Genomic DNA, 19,964 nt, shown 5'->3' with positions numbered 1-19,964 from the left:
TCTTTCTCCCTCTCTCGGTCCCATAACCTGGGCTCAGCCTTGAGGGAATGCAGAGTGGCAGAGACTGCCTCTCTGCCGGACTCAGAAGGCTTCTTCCCTTTAGGGCAATGCCGTTTGTGTCTTACTTCGTGGAGGAGGAATGAGGGCGCCCAGAGATATTCTGACATGAAATACCTAACGACAGAGGATCTGGAGGAGCCGGTTTCTCGGTGGAAGGAGCCCAAAAGCCTGCATTGCTAAGGTCTCTTTGAGAGCTGCCAGACACTCTGCCGTCCTAGGCCTAAGAATTGGACATTGTGACGGCATGGCAACACTTGGAATCCTAGGACCCAGTGGAAGCGCACCTCGCAAACTGGATGGAAGAAGCTTCCAAGCACAGTGTTCTTTCATGTCCCAAAGAGAACGCTAGTGTCTGAGGTTGGTAGCCTTGTTGCTAGAGAGAACTGGCATCCCCGTGGGCCTGTTGGCTACTTTCCTCTTTCCGACCCTCTCAGGAAACTCCTCCAGAAAGCCTTTAGGACCCGCTTAGAGAGAACAGCTGCGACGTGGATGCACAGAACATTAACCTAGCTCCCAGCACAGGGTCCCAAACATCCATCTTTCTCTGGAGGGTACGTACCCCACCCACGGATTCAAGCACGGAGTTTGCCTTGTACAACTTACACAGGAAATTGGGAGGAGATGTAGGGCCACTCTACTTGCGATCACACTACGTGGCCCGGAGAAGTTATCACGCAGCAGAATTCAACCCCCTTCCTCTACACGTGTGTACCCCAAAGAAGCGCTGGACAATGGGTGTTCTCAGGCCAAGAGCAGTCCTTGTTCTGGGCTGCACCTGCTCTGTGGTTCAAAGTTTCTCTGACTCTGCTCCTTCGGAAGCATTTCAGAGCTGACGCTATCCCTGGGCTGCCAAAGCAAAGAGGACAAGAGGCCTCTCACACTGAAGGCATGGGCTTGTTTCCCCTGAAGAAAGTGTAAGTCGCCCCTCCCAGGCCTGAGGCGTGTAAGAAGACACCATTTGCTCTGCGCAAGGAAAATGCAAGTAGGTGTACTCGATTTGGGCTGCCTGGTGAAACAACCTGCGCTCACCAGCACCCTGAGTACCTTTCCTGAACTTTGATTCCTAGCTAGGTCAACTCGGCCTTCGGAGGCTAGATGGGACCAAACGTGTTCAGCTTGTGGGGAAAGCCTTTGACCAATGGCCAATATGCTTGTGCTTGTGCGAGGGTTAGGCAGGCACTTGACAACACAGGGTTTTTACCTTACCATAAGCTGTCCCTTTGGACTGAAGCAGGCGGCGTGTGTGGATCACAGCCTGGGAAGCAGGGCCTCAGGGGAGTCTGCCAACAGACTGCCCTCCAGTAGAGCCAGCTGAGAAAAGGTGGCAAGGCTGATGGAACCCGCTTACAACGAAATGTTTCTCTTCAGCAGAGGAGATTTTGCTACCACACGTCAGCAGCTCCTCTCCGTCAGAGTGCTGTTCCTGTGTAGACTAGGAAAAGCCACCACGTTCCCCAGCTTAGAAGAGCCTCTTTTCCTAGTTGGTTTCATCCGTGAGAGAGCCAGAAGGGCTGATCTCAACCAGTCGGGCTGCACAGCCTGAGTCCTTGGGGCAGGGCAGTCCTGAGCCAATGTGCCACCTAAGGAATGCAAGCCAAGTTTCCTTGCCACAGGAAAGCACACCGAGGCCTGGTGTTTTCTCTGTGAAATTGACGTGGGCTTGAAGGGTGAGGCCTTTACTACATTGTGGAAAAGCTCGGGGTTACGGCTCTCTTTCTCCCTCTCTCGGTCCCATAACCTGGGCTCAGCCTTGAGGGAATGCAGAGTGGCAGAGACTGCCTCTCTGCCGGACTCAGAAGGCTTCTTCCCTTTAGGGCAATGCCGTTTGTGTCTTACTTCGTGGAGGAGGAATGAGGGCGCCCAGAGATATTCTGACATGAAATACCTAACGACAGAGGATCTGGAGGAGCCGGTTTCTCGGTGGAAGGAGCCCAAAAGCCTGCATTGCTAAGGTCTCTTTGAGAGCTGCCAGACACTCTGCCGTCCTAGGCCTAAGAATTGGACATTGTGACGGCATGGCAACACTTGGAATCCTAGGACCCAGTGGAAGCGCACCTCGCAAACTGGATGGAAGAAGCTTCCAAGCACAGTGTTCTTTCATGTCCCAAAGAGAACGCTAGTGTCTGAGGCTGGTAGCCTTGTTGCTAGAGAGAACTGGCATCCCCGTGGGCCTGTTGGCTACTTTCCTCTTTCCGACCCTCTCAGGAAACTCCTCCAGAAAGCCTTTAGGACCCGCTTAGAGAGAACAGCTGCGACGTGGATGCACAGAACATTAACCTAGCTCCCAGCCCAGGGTCCCAAACATCCATCTTTCTCTGGAGGGTACGTACCCCACCCACGGATTCAAGCACGGAGTTTGCCTTGTACAACTTACACAGGAAATTGGGAGGAGATGTAGGGCCACTCTACTTGCGATCACACTACGTGGCCCGGAGAAGTTATCACGCAGCAGAATTCAACCCCCTTCCTCTACACGTGTGTACCCCAAAGAAGCGCTGGACAGTGGGTGTTCTCAGGCCAAGAGCAGTCCTTGTTCTGGGCTGCACCTGCTCTGTGGTTCAAAGTTTCTCTGACTCTGCTCCTTCGGAAGCATTTCAGAGCTGACGCTATCCCTGGGCTGCCAAAGCAAAGAGGACAAGAGGCCTCTCACACTGAAGGCATGGGCTTGTTTCCCCTGAAGAAAGTGTAAGTCGCCCCTCCCAGGCCTGAGGCGTGTAAGAAGACACCATTTGCTCTGCGCAAGGAAAATGCAAGTAGGTGTACTCGATTTGGGCTGCCTGGTGAAACAACCTGCGCTCACCAGCACCCTGAGTACCTTTCCTGAACTTTGATTCCTAGCTAGGTGAACTCGGCCTTCGGAGGCTAGATGGGACCAAACGTGTTCAGCTTGTAGGGAAAGCCTTTGACCAATGGCCAATATGCTTGTGCTTGTGCGAGGGTTAGGCAGGCACTTGCCAACACAGGGTCTTTACCTTACCATAAGCTGTCCCTTTGGGCTGAAGCAGGCGGCGTGTGTGGATCACAGCCTGGGAAGCAGGGCCTCAGGGGAGTCTGCCAACAGACTGCCCTCCAGTAGAGCCAGCTGAGAAAAGGTGGCAAGGCTGATGGAACCCGCTTACAACGAAATGTTTCTCTTCAGCAGAGGAGATTTTGCTACCACACGTCAGCAGCTCCTCTCCGTCAGAGTGCTGTTCCTGTGTAGACTAGGAAAAGCCACCACGTTCCCCAGCTTAGAAGAGGCTCTTTTCCTAGTTGGTTTCATCCGTGAGAGAGCCAGAAGGGCTGATCTCCACCAGTCGGGCTGCACAGCCTGAGTCCTTGGGGCAGGGCAGTCCTGAGCCAATGTGCCACCTAAGGAATGCAAGCCAAGTTTCCTTGCCACAGGAAAGCACACCGAGGCCTGGTGTTTTCTCTATGAAATTGACGTGGGCTTGAAGGGTGAGGCCTTTACTACATTGTGGAAAAGCTCGGGGTTACGGCTCTCTTTCTCCCTCTCTCGGTCCCATAACCTGGGCTCAGCCTTGAGGGAATGCAGAGTGGCAGAGACTGCCTCTCTGCCGGACTCAGAAGGCTTCTTCCCTTTAGGGCAATGCCGTTTGTGTCTTACTTCGTGGAGGAGGAATGAGGGCGCCCAGAGATATTCTGACATGAAATACCTAACGACAGAGGATCTGGAGGAGCCGGTTTCTCGGTGGAAGGAGCCCAAAAGCCTGCATTGCTAAGGTCTCTTTGAGAGCTGCCAGACACTCTGCCGTCCTAGGCCTAAGAATTGGACATTGTGACGGCATGGCAACACTTGGAATCCTAGGACCCAGTGGAAGCGCACCTCGCAAACTGGATGGAAGAAGCTTCCAAGCACAGTGTTCTTTCGTGTCCCAAAGAGAACGCTAGTGTCTGAGGCTGGTAGCCTTGTTGCTAGAGAGAACTGGCATCCCCGTGGGCCTGTTGGCTACTTTCCTCTTTCCGACCCTCTCAGGAAACTCCTCCAGAAAGCCTTTAGGACCCGCTTAGAGAGAACAGCTGCGACGTGGATGCACAGAACATTAACCTAGCTCCCAGCCCAGGGTCCCAAACATCCATCTTTCTCTGGAGGGTACGTACCCCACCCACGGATTCAAGCACGGAGTTTGCCTTGTACAACTTACACAGGAAATTGGGAGGAGATGTAGGGCCACTCTACTTGCGATCACACTACGTGGCCCGGAGAAGTTATCACGCAGCAGAATTCAACCCCCTTCCTCTACACGTGTGTACCCCAAAGAAGCGCTGGACAGTGGGTGTTCTCAGGCCAAGAGCAGTCCTTGTTCTGGGCTGCACCTGCTCTGTGGTTCAAAGTTTCTCTGACTCTGCTCCTTCGGAAGCATTTCAGAGCTGACGCTATCCCTGGGCTGCCAAAGCAAAGAGGACAAGAGGCCTCTCACACTGAAGGCATGGGCTTGTTTCCCCTGAAGAAAGTGTAAGTCGCCCCTCCCAGGCCTGAGGCGTGTAAGAAGACACCATTTGCTCTGCGCAAGGAAAATGCAAGTAGGTGTACTCGATTTGGGCTGCCTGGTGAAACAACCTGCGCTCACCAGCACCCTGAGTACCTTTCCTGCACTTTGATTCCTAGCTAGGTGAACTCGGCCTTCGGAGGCTAGATGGGACCAAACGTGTTCAGCTTGTAGGGAAAGCCTTTGACCAATGGCCAATATGCTTGTGCTTGTGCGAGGGTTAGGCAGGCACTTGCCAACACAGGGTCTTTACCTTACCATAAGCTGTCCCTTTGGGCTGAAGCAGGCGGCGTGTGTGGATCACAGCCTGGGAAGCAGGGCCTCAGGGGAGTCTGCCAACAGACTGCCCTCCAGTAGAGCCAGCTGAGAAAAGGTGGCAAGGCTGATGGAACCCGCTTACAACGAAATGTTTCTCTTCAGCAGAGGAGATTTTGCTACCACACGTCAGCAGCTCCTCTCCGTCAGAGTGCTGTTCCTGTGTAGACTAGGAAAAGCCACCACGTTCCCCAGCTTAGAAGAGGCTCTTTTCCTACTTGGTTTCATCCGTGAGAGAGCCAGAAGGGCTGATCTCCACCAGTCGGGCTGCACAGCCTGAGTCCTTGGGGCAGGGCAGTCCTGAGCCAATGTGCCACCTAAGGAATGCAAGCCAAGTTTCCTTGCCACAGGAAAGCACACCGAGGCCTGGTGTTTTCTCTATGAAATTGACGTGGGCTTGAAGGGTGAGGCCTTTACTACATTGTGGAAAAGCTCGGGGTTACGGCTCTCTTTCTCCCTCTCTCGGTCCCATAACCTGGGCTCAGCCTTGAGGGAATGCTGAGTGGCAGAGACTGCCTCTCTGCCGGACTCAGAAGGCTTCTTCCCTTTAGGGCAATGCCGTTTGTGTCTTACTTCGTGGAGGAGGAATGAGGGCGCCCAGAGATATTCTGACATGAAATACCTAACGACAGAGGATCTGGAGGAGCCGGTTTCTCGGTGGAAGGAGCCCAAAAGCCTGCATTGCTAAGGTCTCTTTGAGAGCTGCCAGACACTCTGCCGTCCTAGGCCTAAGAATTGGACATTGTGACGGCATGGCAACACTTGGAATCCTAGGACCCAGTGGAAGCGCACCTCGCAAACTGGATGGAAGAAGCTTCCAAGCACAGTGTTCTTTCATGTCCCAAAGAGAACGCTAGTGTCTGAGGCTGGTAGCCTTGTTGCTAGAGAGAACTGGCATCCCCGTGGGCCTGTTGGCTACTTTCCTCTTTCCGACCCTCTCAGGAAACTCCTCCAGAAAGCCTTTAGGACCCGCTTAGAGAGAACAGCTGCGACGTGGATGCACAGAACATTAACCTAGCTCCCAGCCCAGGGTCCCAAACATCCATCTTTCTCTGGAGGGTACGTACCCCACCCACGGATTCAAGCACGGAGTTTGCCTTGTACAACTTACACAGGAAATTGGGAGGAGATGTAGGGCCACTCTACTTGCGATCACACTACGTGGCCCGGAGAAGTTATCACGCAGCAGAATTCAACCCCCTTCCTCTACACGTGTGTACCCCAAAGAAGCGCTGGACAGTGGGTGTTCTCAGGCCAAGAGCAGTCCTTGTTCTGGGCTGCACCTGCTCTGTGGTTCAAAGTTTCTCTGACTCTGCTCCTTCGGAAGCATTTCAGAGCTGACGCTATCCCTGGGCTGCCAAAGCAAAGAGGACAAGAGGCCTCTCACACTGAAGGCATGGGCTTGTTTCCCCTGAAGAAAGTGTAAGTCGCCCCTCCCAGGCCTGAGGCGTGTAAGAAGACACCATTTGCTCTGCGCAAGGAAAATGCAAGTAGGTGTACTCGATTTGGGCTGCCTGGTGAAACAACCTGCGCTCACCAGCACCCTGAGTACCTTTCCTGAACTTTGATTCCTAGCTAGGTGAACTCGGCCTTCGGAGGCTAGATGGGACCAAACGTGTTCAGCTTGTAGGGAAAGCCTTTGACCAATGGCCAATATGCTTGTGCTTGTGCGAGGGTTAGGCAGGCACTTGCCAACACAGGGTCTTTACCTTACCATAAGCTGTCCCTTTGGGCTGAAGCAGGCGGCGTGTGTGGATCACAGCCTGGGAAGCAGGGCCTCAGGGGAGTCTGCCAACAGACTGCCCTCCAGTAGAGCCAGCTGAGAAAAGGTGGCAAGGCTGATGGAACCCGCTTACAACGAAATGTTTCTCTTCAGCAGAGGAGATTTTGCTACCACACGTCAGCAGCTCCTCTCCGTCAGAGTGCTGTTCCTGTGTAGACTAGGAAAAGCCACCACGTTCCCCAGCTTAGAAGAGGCTCTTTTCCTAGTTGGTTTCATCCGTGAGAGAGCCAGAAGGGCTGATCTCCACCAGTCGGGCTGCACAGCCTGAGTCCTTGGGGCAGGGCAGTCCTGAGCCAATGTGCCACCTAAGGAATGCAAGCCAAGTTTCCTTGCCACAGGAAAGCACACCGAGGCCTGGTGTTTTCTCTATGAAATTGACGTGGGCTTGAAGGGTGAGGCCTTTACTACATTGTGGAAAAGCTCGGGGTTACGGCTCTCTTTCTCCCTCTCTCGGTCCCATAACCTGGGCTCAGCCTTGAGGGAATGCAGAGTGGCAGAGACTGCCTCTCTGCCGGACTCAGAAGGCTTCTTCCCTTTAGGGCAATGCCGTTTGTGTCTTACTTCGTGGAGGAGGAATGAGGGCGCCCAGAGATATTCTGACATGAAATACCTAACGACAGAGGATCTGGAGGAGCCGGTTTCTCGGTGGAAGGAGCCCAAAAGCCTGCATTGCTAAGGTCTCTTTGAGAGCTGCCAGACACTCTGCCGTCCTAGGCCTAAGAATTGGACATTGTGACGGCATGGCAACACTTGGAATCCTAGGACCCAGTGGAAGCGCACCTCGCAAACTGGATGGAAGAAGCTTCCAAGCACAGTGTTCTTTCATGTCCCAAAGAGAACGCTAGTGTCTGAGGCTGGTAGCCTTGTTGCTAGAGAGAACTGGCATCCCCGTGGGCCTGTTGGCTACTTTCCTCTTTCCGACCCTCTCAGGAAACTCCTCCAGAAAGCCTTTAGGACCCGCTTAGAGAGAACAGCTGCGACGTGGATGCACAGAACATTAACCTAGCTCCCAGCCCAGGGTCCCAAACATCCATCTTTCTCTGGAGGGTACGTACCCCACCCACGGATTCAAGCACGGAGTTTGCCTTGTACAACTTACACAGGAAATTGGGAGGAGATGTAGGGCCACTCTACTTGCGATCACACTACGTGGCCCGGAGAAGTTATCACGCAGCAGAATTTAACCCCCTTCCTCTACACGTGTGTACCCCAAAGAAGCGCTGGACAGTGGGTGTTCTCAGGCCAAGAGCAGTCCTTGTTCTGGGCTGCACCTGCTCTGTGGTTCAAAGTTTCTCTGACTCTGCTCCTTCGGAAGCATTTCAGAGCTGACGCTATCCCTGGGCTGCCAAAGCAAAGAGGACAAGAGGCCTCTCACACTGAAGGCATGGGCTTGTTTCCCCTGAAGAAAGTGTAAGTCGCCCCTCCCAGGCCTGAGGCGTGTAAGAAGACACCATTTGCTCTGCGCAAGGAAAATGCAAGTAGGTGTACTCGATTTGGGCTGCCTGGTGAAACAACCTGCGCTCACCAGCACCCTGAGTACCTTTCCTGAACTTTGATTCCTAGCTAGGTGAACTCGGCCTTCGGAGGCTAGATGGGACCAAACGTGTTCAGCTTGTAGGGAAAGCCTTTGACCAATGGCCAATATGCTTGTGCTTGTGCGAGGGTTAGGCAGGCACTTGCCAACACAGGGTCTTTACCTTAACATAAGCTGTCCCTTTGGGCTGAAGCAGGCGGCGTGTGTGGATCACAGCCTGGGAAGCAGGGCCTCAGGGGAGTCTGCCAACAGACTGCCCTCCAGTAGAGCCAGCTGAGAAAAGGTGGCAAGGCTGATGGAACCCAATTACAACGAAATGTTTCTCTTCAGCAGAGGAGGTTTTGCTGCCACACGTCAGCAGCTCCTCTCCCTCAGAGTGCTGTTCCTAGGTAGACTAGGAAAAGCCACCACGTTCCCCAGCTTAGAAGAGGCTCTTCTCCTAGTTGGTTTCATCCGTGAGAGAGCCAGAAGGGCTGATCTCCACCAGTCGGGCTACACAGCCTGAGTCCTTGGGGTGGGGCATCCTGAACCAATGTGCCACCTAAGGAATGCAAGCCAAGTTTCCTTGCCACAGGAAAGCACACCGAGGCCTGGTGTTTTCTCTATGAAATTGACGTGGGCTTGAAGGGTGAGGCCTTTACTACATTGTGTACGGAGGTACTCGATTTGGGCTGCCTGGTGAAACAACCTGCGCTCACCAGCACCCTGAGTACCTTTCCTGAACTTTGATTCCTAGCTAGGTCAACTCGGCCTTCGGAGGCTAGATGGGACCAAACGTGTTCAGCTTGTGGGGAAAGCCTTTGACCAATGGCCAATATGCTTGTGCTTGTGCGAGGGTTAGGCAGGCACTTGACAACACAGGGTTTTTACCTTACCATAAGCTGTCCCTTTGGGCTGAAGCAGGCGGCGTGTGTGGATCACAGCCTGGGAAGCAGGGCCTCAGGGGAGTCTGCCAACAGACTGCCCTCCAGTAGAGCCAGCTGAGAAAAGGTGGCAAGGCTGATGGAACCCGCTTACAACGAAATGTTTCTCTTCAGCAGAGGAGATTTTGCTACCACACGTCAGCAGCTCCTCTCCGTCAGAGTGCTGTTCCTGTGTAGACTAGGAAAAGCCACCACGTTCCCCAGCTTAGAAGAGGCTCTTTTCCTAGTTGGTTTCATCCGTGAGAGAGCCAGAAGGGCTGATCTCCACCAGTCGGGCTGCACAGCCTGAGTCCTTGGGGCAGGGCAGTCCTGAGCCAATGTGCCACCTAAGGAATGCAAGCCAAGTTTCCTTGCCACAGGAAAGCACACCGAGGCCTGGTGTTTTCTCTGTGAAATTGACGTGGGCTTGAAGGGTGAGGCCTTTACTACATTGTGGAAAAGCTCGGGGTTACGGCTCTCTTTCTCCCTCTCTCGGTCCCATAACCTGGGCTCAGCCTTGAGGGAATGCAGAGTGGCAGAGACTGCCTCTCTGCCGGACTCAGAAGGCTTCTTCCCTTTAGGGCAATGCCGTTTGTGTCTTACTTCGTGGAGGAGGAATGAGGGCGCCCAGAGATATTCTGACATGAAATACCTAACGACAGAGGATCTGGAGGAGCCGGTTTCTCGGTGGAAGGAGCCCAAAAGCCTGCATTGCTAAGGTCTCTTTGAGAGCTGCCAGACACTCTGCCGTCCTAGGCCTAAGAATTGGACATTGTGACGGCATGGCAACACTTGGAATCCTAGGACCCAGTGGAAGCGCACCTCGCAAACTGGATGGAAGAAGCTTCCAAGCACAGTGTTCTTTCATGTCCCAAAGAGAACGCTAGTGTCTGAGGCTGGTAGCCTTGTTGCTAGAGAGAACTGGCATCCCCGTGGGCCTGTTGGCTACTTTCCTCTTTCCGACCCTCTCAGGAAACTCCTCCAGAAAGCCTTTAGGACCCGCTTAGAGAGAACAGCTGCGACGTGGATGCACAGAACATTAACCTAGCTCCCAGCCCAGGGTCCCAAACATCCATCTTTCTCTGGAGGGTACGTACCCCACCCACGGATTCAAGCACGGAGTTTGCCTTGTACAACTTACACAGGAAATTGGGAGGAGATGTAGGGCCACTCTACTTGCGATCACACTACGTGGCCCGGAGAAGTTATCACGCAGCAGAATTCAACCCCCTTCCTCTACACGTGTGTACCCCAAAGAAGCGCTGGACAGTGGGTGTTCTCAGGCCAAGAGCAGTCCTTGTTCTAGGCTGCACCTGCTCTGTGGTTCAAAGTTTCTCTGACTCTGCTCCTTCGGAAGCATTTCAGAGCTGACGCTATCCCTGGGCTGCCAAAGCAAAGAGGACAAGAGGCCTCTCACACTGAAGGCATGGGCTTGTTTCCCCTGAAGAAAGTGTAAGTCGCCCCTCCCAGGCCTGAGGCGTGTAAGAAGACACCATTTGCTCTGCGCAAGGAAAATGCAAGTAGGTGTACTCGATTTGGGCTGCCTGGTGAAACAACCTGCGCTCACCAGCACCCTGAGTACCTTTCCTGAACTTTGATTCCTAGCTAGGTGAACTCGGCCTTCGGAGGCTAGATGGGACCAAACGTGTTCAGCTTGTAGGGAAAGCCTTTGACCAATGGCCAATATGCTTGTGCTTGTGCGAGGGTTAGGCAGGCACTTGCCAACACAGGGTCTTTACCTTACCATAAGCTGTCCCTTTGGGCTGAAGCAGGCGGCGTGTGTGGATCACAGCCTGGGAAGCAGGGCCTCAGGGGAGTCTGCCAACAGACTGCCCTCCAGTAGAGCCAGCTGAGAAAAGGTGGCAAGGCTGATGGAACCCGCTTACAACGAAATGTTTCTCTTCAGCAGAGGAGATTTTGCTACCACACGTCAGCAGCTCCTCTCCGTCAGAGTGCTGTTCCTGTGTAGACTAGGAAAAGCCACCACGTTCCCCAGCTTAGAAGAGGCTCTTTTCCTAGTTGGTTTCATCCGTGAGAGAGCCAGAAGGGCTGATCTCCACCAGTCGGGCTGCACAGCCTGAGTCCTTGGGGCAGGGCAGTCCTGAGCCAATGTGCCACCTAAGGAATGCAAGCCAAGTTTCCTTGCCACAGGAAAGCACACCGAGGCCTGGTGTTTTCTCTATGAAATTGACGTGGGCTTGAAGGGTGAGGCCTTTACTACATTGTGGAAAAGCTCGGGGTTACGGCTCTCTTTCTCCCGCTCTCGGTCCCATAACCTGGGCTCAGCCTTGAGGGAATGCAGAGTGGCAGAGACTGCCTCTCTGCCGGACTCAGAAGGCTTCTTCCCTTTAGGGCAATGCCGTTTGTGTCTTACTTCGTGGAGGAGGAATGAGGGCGCCCAGAGATATTCTGACATGAAATACCTAACGACAGAGGATCTGGAGGAGCCGGTTTCTCGGTGGAAGGAGCCCAAAAGCCTGCATTGCTAAGGTCTCTTTGAGAGCTGCCAGACACTCTGCCGTCCTAGGCCTAAGAATTGGACATTGTGACGGCATGGCAACACTTGGAATCCTAGGACCCAGTGGAAGCGCACCTCGCAAACTGGATGGAAGAAGCTTCCAAGCACAGTGTTCTTTCGTGTCCCAAAGAGAACGCTAGTGTCTGAGGCTGGTAGCCTTGTTGCTAGAGAGAACTGGCATCCCCGTGGGCCTGTTGGCTACTTTCCTCTTTCCGACCCTCTCAGGAAACTCCTCCAGAAAGCCTTTAGGACCCGCTTAGAGAGAACAGCTGCGACGTGGATGCACAGAACATTAACCTAGCTCCCAGCCCAGGGTCCCAAACATCCATCTTTCTCTGGAGGGTACGTACCCCACCCAGGGATTCAAGCACGGAGTTTGCCTTGTACAACTTACACAGGAAATTGGGAGGAGATGTAGGGCCACTCTACTTGCGATCACACTACGTGGCCCGGAGAAGTTATCACGCAGCAGAATTCAACCCCCTTCCTCTACACGTGTGTACCCCAAAGAAGCGCTGGACAGTGGGTGTTCTCAGGCCAAGAGCAGTCCTTGTTCTGGGCTGCACCTGCTCTGTGGTTCAAAGTTTCTCTGACTCTGCTCCTTCGGAAGCATTTCAGAGCTGACGCTATCCCTGGGCTGCCAAAGCAAAGAGGACAAGAGGCCTCTCACACTGAAGGCATGGGCTTGTTTCCCCTGAAGAAAGTGTAAGTCGCCCCTCCCAGGCCTGAGGCGTGTAAGAAGACACCATTTGCTCTGCGCAAGGAAAATGCAAGTAGGTGTACTCGATTTGGGCTGCCTGGTGAAACAACCTGCGCTCACCAGCACCCTGAGTACCTTTCCTGCACTTTGATTCCTAGCTAGGTGAACTCGGCCTTCGGAGGCTAGATGGGACCAAACGTGTTCAGCTTGTAGGGAAAGCCTTTGACCAATGGCCAATATGCTTGTGCTTGTGCGAGGGTTAGGCAGGCACTTGCCAACACAGGGTCTTTACCTTACCATAAGCTGTCCCTTTGGGCTGAAGCAGGCGGCGTGTGTGGATCACAGCCTGGGAAGCAGGGCCTCAGGGGAGTCTGCCAACAGACTGCCCTCCAGTAGAGCCAGCTGAGAAAAGGTGGCAAGGCTGATGGAACCCGCTTACAACGAAATGTTTCTCTTCAGCAGAGGAGATTTTGCTACCACACGTCAGCAGCTCCTCTCCGTCAGAGTGCTGTTCCTGTGTAGACTAGGAAAAGCCACCACGTTCCCCAGCTTAGAAGAGGCTCTTTTCCTAGTTGGTTTCATCCGTGAGAGAGCCAGAAGGGCTGATCTCCACCAGTCGGGCTGCACAGCCTGAGTCCTTGGGGCAGGGCAGTCCTGAGCCAATGTGCCACCTAAGGAATGCAAGCCAAGTTTCCTTGCCACAGGAAAGCACACCGAGGCCTGGTGTTTTCTCTATGAAATTGACGTGGGCTTGAAGGGTGAGGCCTTTACTACATTGTGGAAAAGCTCGGGGTTACGGCTCTCTTTCTCCCTCTCTCGGTCCCATAACCTGGGCTCAGCCTTGAGGGAATGCTGAGTGGCAGAGACTGCCTCTCTGCCGGACTCAGAAGGCTTCTTCCCTTTAGGGCAATGCCGTTTGTGTCTTACTTCGTGGAGGAGGAATGAGGGCGCCCAGAGATATTCTGACATGAAATACCTAACGACAGAGGATCTGGAGGAGCCGGTTTCTCGGTGGAAGGAGCCCAAAAGCCTGCATTGCTAAGGTCTCTTTGAGAGCTGCCAGACACTCTGCCGTCCTAGGCCTAAGAATTGGACATTGTGACGGCATGGCAACACTTGGAATCCTAGGACCCAGTGGAAGCGCACCTCGCAAACTGGATGGAAGAAGCTTCCAAGCACAGTGTTCTTTCATGTCCCAAAGAGAACGCTAGTGTCTGAGGCTGGTAGCCTTGTTGCTAGAGAGAACTGGCATCCCCGTGGGCCTGTTGGCTACTTTCCTCTTTCCGACCCTCTCAGGAAACTCCTCCAGAAAGCCTTTAGGACCCGCTTAGAGAGAACAGCTGCGACGTGGATGCACAGAACATTAACCTAGCTCCCAGCCCAGGGTCCCAAACATCCATCTTTCTCTGGAGGGTACGTACCCCACCCACGGATTCAAGCACGGAGTTTGCCTTGTACAACTTACACAGGAAATTGGGAGGAGATGTAGGGCCACTCTACTTGCGATCACACTACGTGGCCCGGAGAAGTTATCACGCAGCAGAATTCAACCCCCTTCCTCTACACGTGTGTACCCCAAAGAAGCGCTGGACAGTGGGTGTTCTCAGGCCAAGAGCAGTCCTTGTTCTGGGCTGCACCTGCTCTGTGGTTCAAAGTTTCTCTGACTCTGCTCCTTCGGAAGCATTTCAGAGCTGACGCTATCCCTGGGCTGCCAAAGCAAAGAGGACAAGAGGCCTCTCACACTGAAGGCATGGGCATGTTTCCCCTGAAGAAAGTGTAAGTCGCCCCTCCCAGGCCTGAGGCGTGTAAGAAGACACCATTTGCTCTGCGCAAGGAAAATGCAAGTAGGTGTACTCGATTTGGGCTGCCTGGTGAAACAACCTGCGCTCACCAGCACCCTGAGTACCTTTCCTGAACTTTGATTCCTAGCTAGGTCAACTCGGCCTTCGGAGGCTAGATGGGACCAAACGTGTTCAGCTTGTAGGGAAAGCCTTTGACCAATGGCCAATATGCTTGTGCTTGTGCGAGGGTTAGGCAGGCACTTGCCAACACAGGGTCTTTACCTTACCATAAGCTGTCCCTTTGGGCTGAAGCAGGCGGCGTGTGTGGATCACAGCCTGGGAAGCAGGGCCTCAGGGGAGTCTGCCAACAGACTGCCCTCCAGTAGAGCCAGCTGAGAAAAGGTGGCAAGGCTGATGGAACCCGCTTACAACGAAATGTTTCTCTTCAGCAGAGGAGATTTTGCTACCACACGTCAGCAGCTCCTCTCCGTCAGAGTGCTGTTCCTGTGTAGACTAGGAAAAGCCACCACGTTCCCCAGCTTAGAAGAGGCTCTTTTCCTAGTTGGTTTCATCCGTGAGAGAGCCAGAAGGGCTGATCTCCACCAGTCGGGCTGCACAGCCTGAGTCCTTGGGGCAGGGCAGTCCTGAGCCAATGTGCCACCTAAGGAATGCAAGCCAAGTTTCCTTGCCACAGGAAAGCACACCGAGGCCTGGTGTTTTCTCTATGAAATTGACGTGGGCTTGAAGGGTGAGGCCTTTACTACATTGTGGAAAAGCTCGGGGTTACGGCTCTCTTTCTCCCTCTCTCGGTCCCATAACCTGGGCTCAGCCTTGAGGGAATGCAGAGTGGCAGAGACTGCCTCTCTGCCGGACTCAGAAGGCTTCTTCCCTTTAGGGCAATGCCGTTTGTGTCTTACTTCGTGGAGGAGGAATGAGGGCGCCCAGAGATATTCTGACATGAAATACCTAACGACAGAGGATCTGGAGGAGCCGGTTTCTCGGTGGAAGGAGCCCAAAAGCCTGCATTGCTAAGGTCTCTTTGAGAGCTGCCAGACACTCTGCCGTCCTAGGCCTAAGAATTGGACATTGTGACGGCATGGCAACACTTGGAATCCTAGGACCCAGTGGAAGCGCACCTCGCAAACTGGATGGAAGAAGCTTCCAAGCACAGTGTTCTTTCATGTCCCAAAGAGAACGCTAGTGTCTGAGGCTGGTAGCCTTGTTGCTAGAGAGAACTGGCATCCCCGTGGGCCTGTTGGCTACTTTCCTCTTTCCGACCCTCTCAGGAAACTCCTCCAGAAAGCCTTTAGGACCCGCTTAGAGAGAACAGCTGCGACGTGGATGCACAGAACATTAACCTAGCTCCCAGCCCAGGGTCCCAAACATCCATCTTTCTCTGGAGGGTACGTACCCCACCCACGGATTCAAGCACGGAGTTTGCCTTGTACAACTTACACAGGAAATTGGGAGGAGATGTAGGGCCACTCTACTTGCGATCACACTACGTGGCCCGGAGAAGTTATCACGCAGCAGAATTTAACCCCCTTCCTCTACACGTGTGTACCCCAAAGAAGCGCTGGACAGTGGGTGTTCTCAGGCCAAGAGCAGTCCTTGTTCTGGGCTGCACCTGCTCTGTGGTTCAAAGTTTCTCTGACTCTGCTCCTTCGGAAGCATTTCAGAGCTGACGCTATCCCTGGGCTGCCAAAGCAAAGAGGACAAGAGGCCTCTCACACTGAAGGCATGGGCTTGTTTCCCCTGAAGAAAGTGTAAGTCGCCCCTCCCAGGCCTGAGGCGTGTAAGAAGACACCATTTGCTCTGCGCAAGGAAAATGCAAGTAGGTGTACTCGATTTGGGCTGCCTGGTGAAACAACCTGCGCTCACCAGCACCCTGAGTACCTTTCCTGCACTTTGATTCCTAGCTAGGTGAACTCGGCCTTCGGAGGCTAGATGGGACCAAACGTGTTCAGCTTGTAGGGAAAGCCTTTGACCAATGGCCAATATGCTTGTGCTTGTGCGAGGGTTAGGCAGGCACTTGCCAACACAGGGTCTTTACCTTAACATAAGCTGTCCCTTTGGGCTGAAGCAGGCGGCGTGTGTGGATCACAGCCTGGGAAGCAGGGCCTCAGGGGAGTCTGCCAACAGACTGCCCTCCAGTAGAGCCAGCTGAGAAAAGGTGGCAAGGCTGATGGAACCCAATTACAACGAAATGTTTCTCTTCAGCAGAGGAGGTTTTGCTGCCACACGTCAGCAGCTCCTCTCCCTCAGAGTGCTGTTCCTAGGTAGACTAGGAAAAGCCACCACGTTCCCCAGCTTAGAAGAGGCTCTTCTCCTAGTTGGTTTCATCCGTGAGAGAGCCAGAAGGGCTGATCTCCACCAGTCGGGCTACACAGCCTGAGTCCTTGGGGTGGGGCATCCTGAGCCAATGTGCCACCTAAGGAATGCAAGCCAAGTTTCCTTGCCACAGGAAAGCACACCGAGGCCTGGTGTTTTCTCTATGAAATTGACGTGGGCTTGAAGGGTGAGGCCTTTACTACATTGTGTACGGAGGTACTCGATTTGGGCTGCCTGGTGAAACAACCTGCGCTCACCAGCACCCTGAGTACCTTTCCTGAACTTTGATTCCTAGCTAGGTCAACTCGGCCTTCGGAGGCTAGATGGGACCAAACGTGTTCAGCTTGTGGGGAAAGCCTTTGACCAATGGCCAATATGCTTGTGCTTGTGCGAGGGTTAGGCAGGCACTTGACAACACAGGGTTTTTACCTTACCATAAGCTGTCCCTTTGGGCTGAAGCAGGCGGCGTGTGTGGATCACAGCCTGGGAAGCAGGGCCTCAGGGGAGTCTGCCAACAGACTGCCCTCCAGTAGAGCCAGCTGAGAAAAGGTGGCAAGGCTGATGGAACCCGCTTACAACGAAATGTTTCTCTTCAGCAGAGGAGATTTTGCTACCACACGTCAGCAGCTCCTCTCCGTCAGAGTGCTGTTCCTGTGTAGACTAGGAAAAGCCACCACGTTCCCCAGCTTAGAAGAGGCTCTTTTCCTAGTTGGTTTCATCCGTGAGAGAGCCAGAAGGGCTGATCTCCACCAGTCGGGCTGCACAGCCTGAGTCCTTGGGGCAGGGCAGTCCTGAGCCAATGTGCCACCTAAGGAATGCAAGCCAAGTTTCCTTGCCACAGGAAAGCACACCGAGGCCTGGTGTTTTCTCTATGAAATTGACGTGGGCTTGAAGGGTGAGGCCTTTACTACATTGTGGAAAAGCTCGGGGTTACGGCTCTCTTTCTCCCTCTCTCGGTCCCATAACCTGGGCTCAGCCTTGAGGGAATGCAGAGTGGCAGAGACTGCCTCTCTGCCGGACTCAGAAGGCTTCTTCCCTTTAGGGCAATGCCGTTTGTGTCTTACTTCGTGGAGGAGGAATGAGGGCGCCCAGAGATATTCTGACATGAAATACCTAACGACAGAGGATCTGGAGGAGCCGGTTTCTCGGTGGAAGGAGCCCAAAAGCCTGCATTGCTAAGGTCTCTTTGAGAGCTGCCAGACACTCTGCCGTCCTAGGCCTAAGAATTGGACATTGTGACGGCATGGCAACACTTGGAATCCTAGGACCCAGTGGAAGCGCACCTCGCAAACTGGATGGAAGAAACTTCCAAGCACAGTGTTCTTTCATGTCCCAAAGAGAACGCTAGTGTCTGAGGTTGGTAGCCTTGTTGCTAGAGAGAACTGGCATCCCCGTGGGCCTGTTGGCTACTTTCCTCTTTCCGACCCTCTCAGGAAACTCCTCCAGAAAGCCTTTAGGACCCGCTTAGAGAGAACAGCTGCGACGTGGATGCACAGAACATTAACCTAGCTCCCAGCCCAGGGTCCCAAACATCCATCTTTCTCTGGAGGGTACGTACCCCACCCACGGATTCAAGCACGGAGTTTGCCTTGTACAACTTACACAGGAAATTGGGAGGAGATGTAGGGCCACTCTACTTGCGATCACACTACGTGGCCCGGAGAAGTTATCACGCAGCAGAATTCAACCCCCTTCCTCTACACGTGTGTACCCCAAAGAAGCGCTGGACAGTGGGTGTTCTCAGGCCAAGAGCAGTCCTTGTTCTGGGCTGCACCTGCTCTGTGGTTCAAAGTTTCTCTGACTCTGCTCCTTCGGAAGCATTTCAGAGCTGACGCTATCCCTGGGCTGCCAAAGCAAAGAGGACAAGAGGCCTCTCACACTGAAGGCATGGGCTTGTTTCCCCTGAAGAAAGTGTAAGTCGCCCCTCCCAGGCCTGAGGCGTGTAAGAAGACACCATTTGCTCTGTGCAAGGAAAATGCAAGTAGGTGTACTCGATTTGGGCTGCCTGGTGAAACAACCTGCGCTCACCAGCACCCTGAGTACCTTTCCTGAACTTTGATTCCTAGCTAGGTCAACTCGGCCTTCGGAGGCTAGATGGGACCAAACGTGTTCAGCTTGTGGGGAAAGCCTTTGACCAATGGCCAATATGCTCGTGCTTGTGCGAGGGTTAGGCAGGCACTTGACAACACAGGGTTTTTACCTTACCATAAGCTGTCCCTTTGGGCTGAAGCAGGCGGCGTGTGTGGATCACAGCCTGGGAAGCAGGGCCTCAGGGGAGTCTGCCAACAGACTGCCCTCCAGTAGAGCCAGCTGAGAAAAGGTGGCAAGGCTGATGGAACCCGCTTACAACGAAATGTTTCTCTTCAGCAGAGGAGATTTTGCTACCACACGTCAGCAGCTCCTCTCCGTCAGAGTGCTGTTCCTGTGTAGACTAGGAAAAGCCACCACGTTCCCCAGCTTAGAAGAGGCTCTTTTCCTAGTTGGTTTCATCCGTGAGAGAGCCAGAAGGGCTGATCTCCACCAGTCGGGCTGCACAGCCTGAGTCCTTGGGGCAGGGCAGTCCTGAGCCAATGTGCCACCTAAGGAATGCAAGCCAAGTTTCCTTGCCACAGGAAAGCACACCGAGGCCTGGTGTTTTCTGTATGAAATTGACGTGGGCTTGAAGGGTGAGGCCTTTACTACATTGTGGAAAAGCTCGGGGTTACGGCTCTCTTTCTCCCTCTCTCGGTCCCATAACCTGGGCTCAGCCTTGAGGGAATGCTGAGTGGCAGAGACTGCCTCTCTGCCGGACTCAGAAGGCTTCTTCCCTTTAGGGCAATGCCGTTTGTGTCTTACTTCGTGGAGGAGGAATGAGGGCGCCCAGAGATATTCTGACATGAAATACCTAACGACAGAGGATCTGGAGGAGCCGGTTTCTCGGTGGAAGGAGCCCAAAAGCCTGCATTGCTAAGGTCTCTTTGAGAGCTGCCAGACACTCTGCCGTCCTAGGCCTAAGAATTGGACATTGTGACGGCATGGCAACACTTGGAATCCTAGGACCCAGTGGAAGCGCACCTCGCAAACTGGATGGAAGAAGCTTCCAAGCACAGTGTTCTTTCATGTCCCAAAGAGAACGCTAGTGTCTGAGGCTGGTAGCCTTGTTGCTAGAGAGAACTGGCATCCCCGTGGGCCTGTTGGCTACTTTCCTCTTTCCGACCCTCTCAGGAAACTCCTCCAGAAAGCCTTTAGGACCCGCTTAGAGAGAACAGCTGCGACGTGGATGCACAGAACATTAACCTAGCTCCCAGCCCAGGGTCCCAAACATCCATCTTTCTCTGGAGGGTACGTACCCCACCCACGGATTCAAGCACGGAGTTTGCCTTGTACAACTTACACAGGAAATTGGGAGGAGATGTAGGGCCACTCTACTTGCGATCACACTACGTGGCCCGGAGAAGTTATCACGCAGCAGAACTCAACCCCCTTCCTCTACACGTGTGTACCCCAAAGAAGCGCTGGACAGTGGGTGTTCTCAGGCCAAGAGCAGTCCTTGTTCTGGGCTGCACCTGCT

The sequence above is a fragment of the Eubalaena glacialis genome, chromosome 18 (assembly GCF_028564815.1).
Source record: "Eubalaena glacialis isolate mEubGla1 chromosome 18, mEubGla1.1.hap2.+ XY, whole genome shotgun sequence".
Taxonomy (NCBI): domain Eukaryota; kingdom Metazoa; phylum Chordata; class Mammalia; order Artiodactyla; family Balaenidae; genus Eubalaena; species Eubalaena glacialis.
Note: the sequence above shows the minus strand (reverse complement) of the source record.